General features: G+C 36.2%; 1 non-coding gene across 1 annotated transcript; it reads left to right on the forward strand.

Annotated features, from left to right (window-relative positions):
* The first annotated feature begins 3065 nt into the window (after positions 1–3065).
* LOC144236606 (U1 spliceosomal RNA) lies at positions 3066–3225 on the forward strand. Its single transcript, XR_013336626.1, has one exon. It is a non-coding gene; the product is annotated as a U1 spliceosomal RNA (small nuclear RNA).
* The last annotated feature ends 3018 nt before the right edge of the window (positions 3226–6243 follow it).

The following is a 6243-nucleotide window of genomic DNA, read 5'->3' on the forward strand; positions in this document are numbered from 1 at the left end:
GGAATGTAATCAAACCTATAATTTGTTGTTTTTGGGTTTGAACCTAAGAGAGAACTTACTTACTCCTGGCACACTGCTATTATCAGTCTGGGCAAGGGCTCCCTTCATTCCCACCCATGTCCCGCTCTCCATCAAAAGGACTCACCCTAGTGTATAAACAGTACACAACCTTAAATATGTTTATATTTAAGTATTATTTTGTATATGTATTTGTAATTTATAAATTAGTAATTATAGTTTTATACTATTTCACATATAGTAATTATGTGGAAGAACTTCCACATGATTTAGGTAAGATACCCATTCTCCTGACTTTTACAGCTTCATTGTCAACAGCAAGTAGGTCCAAAGGAAGACAGCACCCTGTGCTCCAGGAATGAAGAGGAATTCCCAGAGCTCTGTGCATCTGGGAAGATTCCCACTCCTTACCTTACCACATTCACCAGAATCTGCCTGTAGATAGACCAACAGAGCTAATACCAAATACTTGTGGGGTTTTTTTCTGGCCCATATACCATGCCCCACTAGGCTTGGAGGTAGCTAAGAATGTTTATATCAAGAACTGTAACAGACTAAGGGGCATGTAAGTGGCTCAGTTGGTTGAGCATCTGATTTTGGCTCAGGTCATGATCTCATAGTTCATGAGTTCAAGCCCCATATCAGGCTCTTTGCTGTCAGTGCAGAGCCTGCTTCAAATTCCCTGCCCACATCCTCAAAAATAAATCAACTAAAAAAAAAAGAAAGAATTGTAACGGACTGAGATTTTACCCCACTTGCAAGCTAAAAGTTACCTTGGCATAATTTCATGGATATTGGCAGAAGACACGAGACTCCCAGGTCAGGGACAAAGAAGAGTTTATTATTCACAGCAATAGCAACTGCCAGTGTACCACTGGTTTTTTTTAATGCCAGTGGTCTTTGCCAAAGACCACTTCCTGCAGGGTGACCCAGAGAGTCAGGTATACCTGTACACATGGGGGTGCATTACAGGAGAGGAGTCCTGAGCTTAGGGAACACAACTCTTTTAAAATGGATAATAAGCCCGCCTGATCTTTGCCATAGAGGGAGACATTATTTTTATTATAATGAACAGTAAACAAAGATGCCTTTTATTATCTATCATCCAAAGCTGTTCACTATACAAACATCCTTTTAAAGATAGAACAAAGGCAGTTCACTCATGAGATATGCAAAATTTAAGAGAACCCTTGGGGATTGTCTCCCAAGCTCCTTCTATAGAATTTCCTTCTCTCTTTCTCAAACACCCCTCTATGAAGCTTATAATATCAAATAACCCTTTCTTATTGCAATCATTTATAAACCTTATGTTTCTCTCATTTTCTGAAGATTTCTGAAGAAATCAGTATTGATGATCTTTTACTACCATAGCCTTTTGGTTCCATGACTTCTCCTTCAATAATCTTAACCTCTATTTTCTGATGATTTCTGAAGTTGAATATCACTTCATATGTTAGTTATCAGTTTTTCACTTATGTGAATTCCATGTTCATATCCTTTACTGATTTTTCTCTTGAGTTTACCATTTTCTTATAATTAACAAAATGTCTTGTTTATTGTAGATATTTATCCCTTGTTGACTTTAGTTATTTCACATATTCTTTCCAATCTAATCTGTATATGAACTTTCCTTATTATGTCTTTTGACGAAGCAAAGCCTTTAATTTTAATGTCTTTTCCATCCATTTCTTTTTTATCTCAGAGTTTCTGTTTTCTGGAGTTAGTTTAAGAAGTTCTCCCACACCCCAAAGTCAGAAAAATAATTTATGGTTCTCTTTTTTCTTTTATATTAGTTTTTCAGATTTACATTTGCCATTTAGGACTTTAATTCAATGAAATTTCACTCTCCCAAAGGACATAAACATAAATTTAATACCACAAATATATATACAGATATATAATATATATACAAATATATATCTGTATATATATTATATATACAAATATTATCAAATATTCTGTATATATACATTATATATAATAAATTATATATCTTATATATTTTATAAGATATATACATATCTTATTTTATATATAAGATATATACATATCTTATTTTATATATAAGATATTTGTGTTATTAAAATGTCATTGGAAAAGATGGATAATTGGGGGGGAAAAGTCCAACTAATTTTCTTAAGTAGACAACAATGAAAAAAGGGTTGAGAAACACTGCTATAGGCTAAGAATACAGCATTACTTTTCTCCATAAAATGATGCCTTCCCAATGTCATTTATTAAATGCTTTATCAATCCTTTCTCCACCTGCACATATCAGCTATTTAAAACCTGAGCACCCCCAGGCCCTTTTCAAAATTGCTTTAATTACTCCTAACATGCTTAGTCTTCTTCTACATGGCAGAATAATTGTGTTGAATTCATTTTTTTACAAGTCCTACTGGGGTGCCCCTGGATGACTCAGTAGGTTGCATGTCCAACTCTTGATTTTGGTTCAGGTCATGATCCCAGGGTAATGGGATTGAGTCCCACATCAGGCTCTGCACTGAGCATGGAGCCTGCTTGAGATTCTCTCTCCTCCCTCTGTTCCTCTCCCCTGCTCATGCATGCACGCTCTCTCTCTCAAAAAAAATAAAATAAAAAAATAAAAAAGAAAAATATAAAAAATTCCAGTCCTACTGGGATTTCATTGGGATTGAATTGAATTCACACATTAATTTTGGAGAACTGACATTTTACACTGATGGCATCCATTCTATGAGCATGGTGTAGCACTCCATCTATTTAAGGCCTTTATGTCCTTAATAAATTTAAAACTTTTTCTCCTTAGAGATCATATACATTGTTTATTAGGTTAAATTCATAGTTTATAGTTTTAATTGTTATTAGGAATGGCATCACAGAATCTGTTACATTTTTAGTTAGTGATTACTAATGCAGAGGAACGCTACTGATTTTTGTAAATATATCTTATATCTGACATTCTTATGAAATTTCTTATGAGATCTATAGCCTTTCTGTTGACTTGTTTGGGATTAACTCATCAGAAAAAAAAACAAAAACAAAAACAAAAAACAGTGAGAAAGGAGATACTATGGCAGGGGAGATACCATGATCATGAATGTAGTTTTCCCAGGGTGAGGCTTGTTCATTATACCCCAGGTGTCCTGACCTCTGGGACTTCCCCAAATGAGGGAACTCGACTGCATAATTCATGGTAGTGGGGAACTGTATTCATTCTCTCCCCTCTCTGTGCCACCACACCAAAAAACAACAAAACAACCCAAAAACAAAAGAGAGAGGGGAGAAGAGGGAAAGGAAAAAAGAAAGAGGAAAGAGAAAGAAATGGATACTTTCTCTGAAGCAGATAAGGAGAAACCAATAATCTAATCTAGTAACCTATATGTAGCAGAAAGAACAGAGAATTGAACCTTTGTGGAGCACACTATAATAATCAGCTGATCTGTTTAATGGCACAGGCAATTTGTGCTTTGCATTTGATCAACTTATTCAATTCTGCCTCAAATACTTACAATTACTTTTGGCTTCCTCATTCATATGCTCAGTCCTTTGTGCCCTCTATAATTATGAATTTCAGGAAGGTATTTTGTTACAAAAGGTCAGAATCACTTGTATTGCTTTATCTTGGCAAGCAGAATAGTAATCAATATTCTATGTCTTTATTTGAACAATCATTAGTAATAATTCTGAACATTCTCACCAGTACTCTAAATGAGGAAAAAATTTAGTCCTATGTATTAGAGGAGGAATAAATCCTTTCAGTAGTGTCCTGAATGATGACTATCAAAAATGGCTATGTCAGGGGCGCCTGGGTGGCTTAGTCGGTTGAGCGTCCGACTTTCGCTTGGATCGTGATCTCGCGGTTCGTGGTTTCGAGCCCCGCGTCGGGCTCTGTGCTGACTGCCAACTCAGAGCCTGGAGCCTATTTCAGAGTCTGTATCTCCCTCTCTCTCTGACCCTCCCCTGCTCATGCTGTCTCTCTCTGTCTCTCCTAGAAATAAATAAAAATTATTTTTAAAAAAATGGCTATGTCAAAGTGATCATATTTACCTGATGACCCAAACTTATTGCTTAATAAGAACTTTAAGAGATTAGTTGCATCAAAATACACCATTCTCTAAATTGAACATCTAGAAAATGAAATTATGCTCCATTGCAACAAAATTGGACAAAGTTTCCATGCATACATATGACTATAGAATCTGGAAATTTCCCAAAATAATCACAAGGAAAAAAACTAGATGCCCTTAGAAACAAGGTCCTGAAAATGATCACATCAATTGGGACTGAAAATTTCTTAACCACCTAAAAAATCCAAGAAATCATTTGGCCAACAAGCAATTTCTACCAGAATAAAAGTATAGCACTTGGAAAAATTTAAACATAGGTATTTTAATTAATAAAACCTTTTTAAGTAAGCTCTATGCCCAACATGGGGCTTGACCTCAATCCTAAGATCAAGTCACATGCTCTTCTGACTGAGCCATCCAGGTGTTCCTAAGCATATATATTTTAAACAGCATCAACTGGATTTCTGCATAAAGCTTTCTGTAAACTAAATTAAATCCAGTGCTAAGGCATACACAAGAAACACTAAGATTGGCTCTTTTTTAAGAGAACAGACTTCTATGTATCCATTACGTGGGACAGACAGAAAGACAAATTTATAACAATGGGATAAACTTAGCTGCCCTTCGTAGAATAAGACTCAAAGTAAAATATAATGGCTTAGTGAGAAGGGAGAAAATCATAACAGAAACATCTTTATGAAGATGATCCTATATAACTCTAACAGAAAATATGAGACTATGACATTTAATGAAAATGTGTTTCAAACAGAACAGTACTGGTTAAATGTAGGTCACCATTAAAGGCAGCAGAACCACGAATGGTATCGCTAACTGACTGTACTTTGTATGTATCTCTATGAAAACACAAATTCACCCTATGTCATAATTTGGAGCACTTGGCAGTCATAAATTATCTTCCTCTCCTGTTTTGTTTGTTTGTTTGTTTCTTTTAAAATTTCCTGGACTTAGCACGGTGTAGAGATGTGTAGTAGGTGTTCAATCTTGGAAATGCTTTGTGTTTTAAAGTAATGTGATTCTATGACTTAAGACTGCACTATTTCTACATATATTCGTTATCACTGGGTTGTCTAATAGGCATATGACTTACTCTGCTTGAGCCACAATACCCTGCATTAGTTCAGTCTAGACCAATTATTCTAACCTCCAACTTGGACTTTTAACTCTGCCAGATGCTATTTGACAGTAGATTCTCCAATACTGAAAATCTTGCCAAGCATACATTATGTAGTTGTATAATTATAGCTTTCTAGTACTCAGTATGGTATTATTAGCTCAAGCTGTAGCTCATTTAGTGTACATAATTACAGCACACTCAGCAATCAGCACTGACCTACAAAAGGGGTGGTGGTGGTTTCTGGTGCTTTTTTTTTTTAATCTACTTCAATTAACAGTATATGTAGTTATTACTAAAACTCCAAATTTTGAGAAAGTTTGATATTCACACTACACTTTCATGTACCCCTGGAATATCTAACATCATACTGATATGTTAGAACTATTATTTCTGCTAATGGTTATTGACTATTATTTGAATAACACTTCAGGTTTTTTTTTTTTCTTTCCTCTGGTGGGTGCTTGGTGGCAAAAAACAAGGGATAAAATGGCTTAAAAAAGGACAAGTCTTAAAGAAATGTTCTGCTGGAGAGTTATCCTTAGTTACATTTTTATGATGCCGTAGGGCATATTCACACCTCAGGAAATGACACTTTGTTGTCATCATCCCATTTACATATTTCACAGCTTCAAATACCCCTCTTTTTTTTTAAATAATATTTTTATTTATTTCTAGGCGAGAGAGAGAGAGAGAGAGACAGCGTGAGCAGGGGAGGGTCAGAGAGAGAGGGAGTCACAGACTGAAACAGGCTCCAGGCTCTGAGCTGGCAGTCAGCACAGAGCCCAACGCGGGGCTCGAACCCACCAACCGTGAGATCATGACCTAAGCGAAAGTCGGACGCTTAACCGACTAAGCCACCCAGGCGCCCCTCAAATACCTCTCTTTAAGAGGCACAGGCATTAGCCCTTAAGCACATGGTAGTCCGAGTGTGTTCTCATAGGATTTGGGATTGCTCTGGACATTAGGTATTAAGTCTTAGAGGAACTTGGGAGGGGCTCCAGTTGCTTGTGCATTTCCGCTCTGACTAGCTTCACATCTTAT

This window comes from Crocuta crocuta, unplaced genomic scaffold (assembly GCF_008692635.1).
Source record: "Crocuta crocuta isolate KB4526 unplaced genomic scaffold, BGI_CrCroc_1.0 scaffold317, whole genome shotgun sequence".
NCBI classification, from domain to species: Eukaryota; Metazoa; Chordata; class Mammalia; order Carnivora; family Hyaenidae; genus Crocuta; species Crocuta crocuta.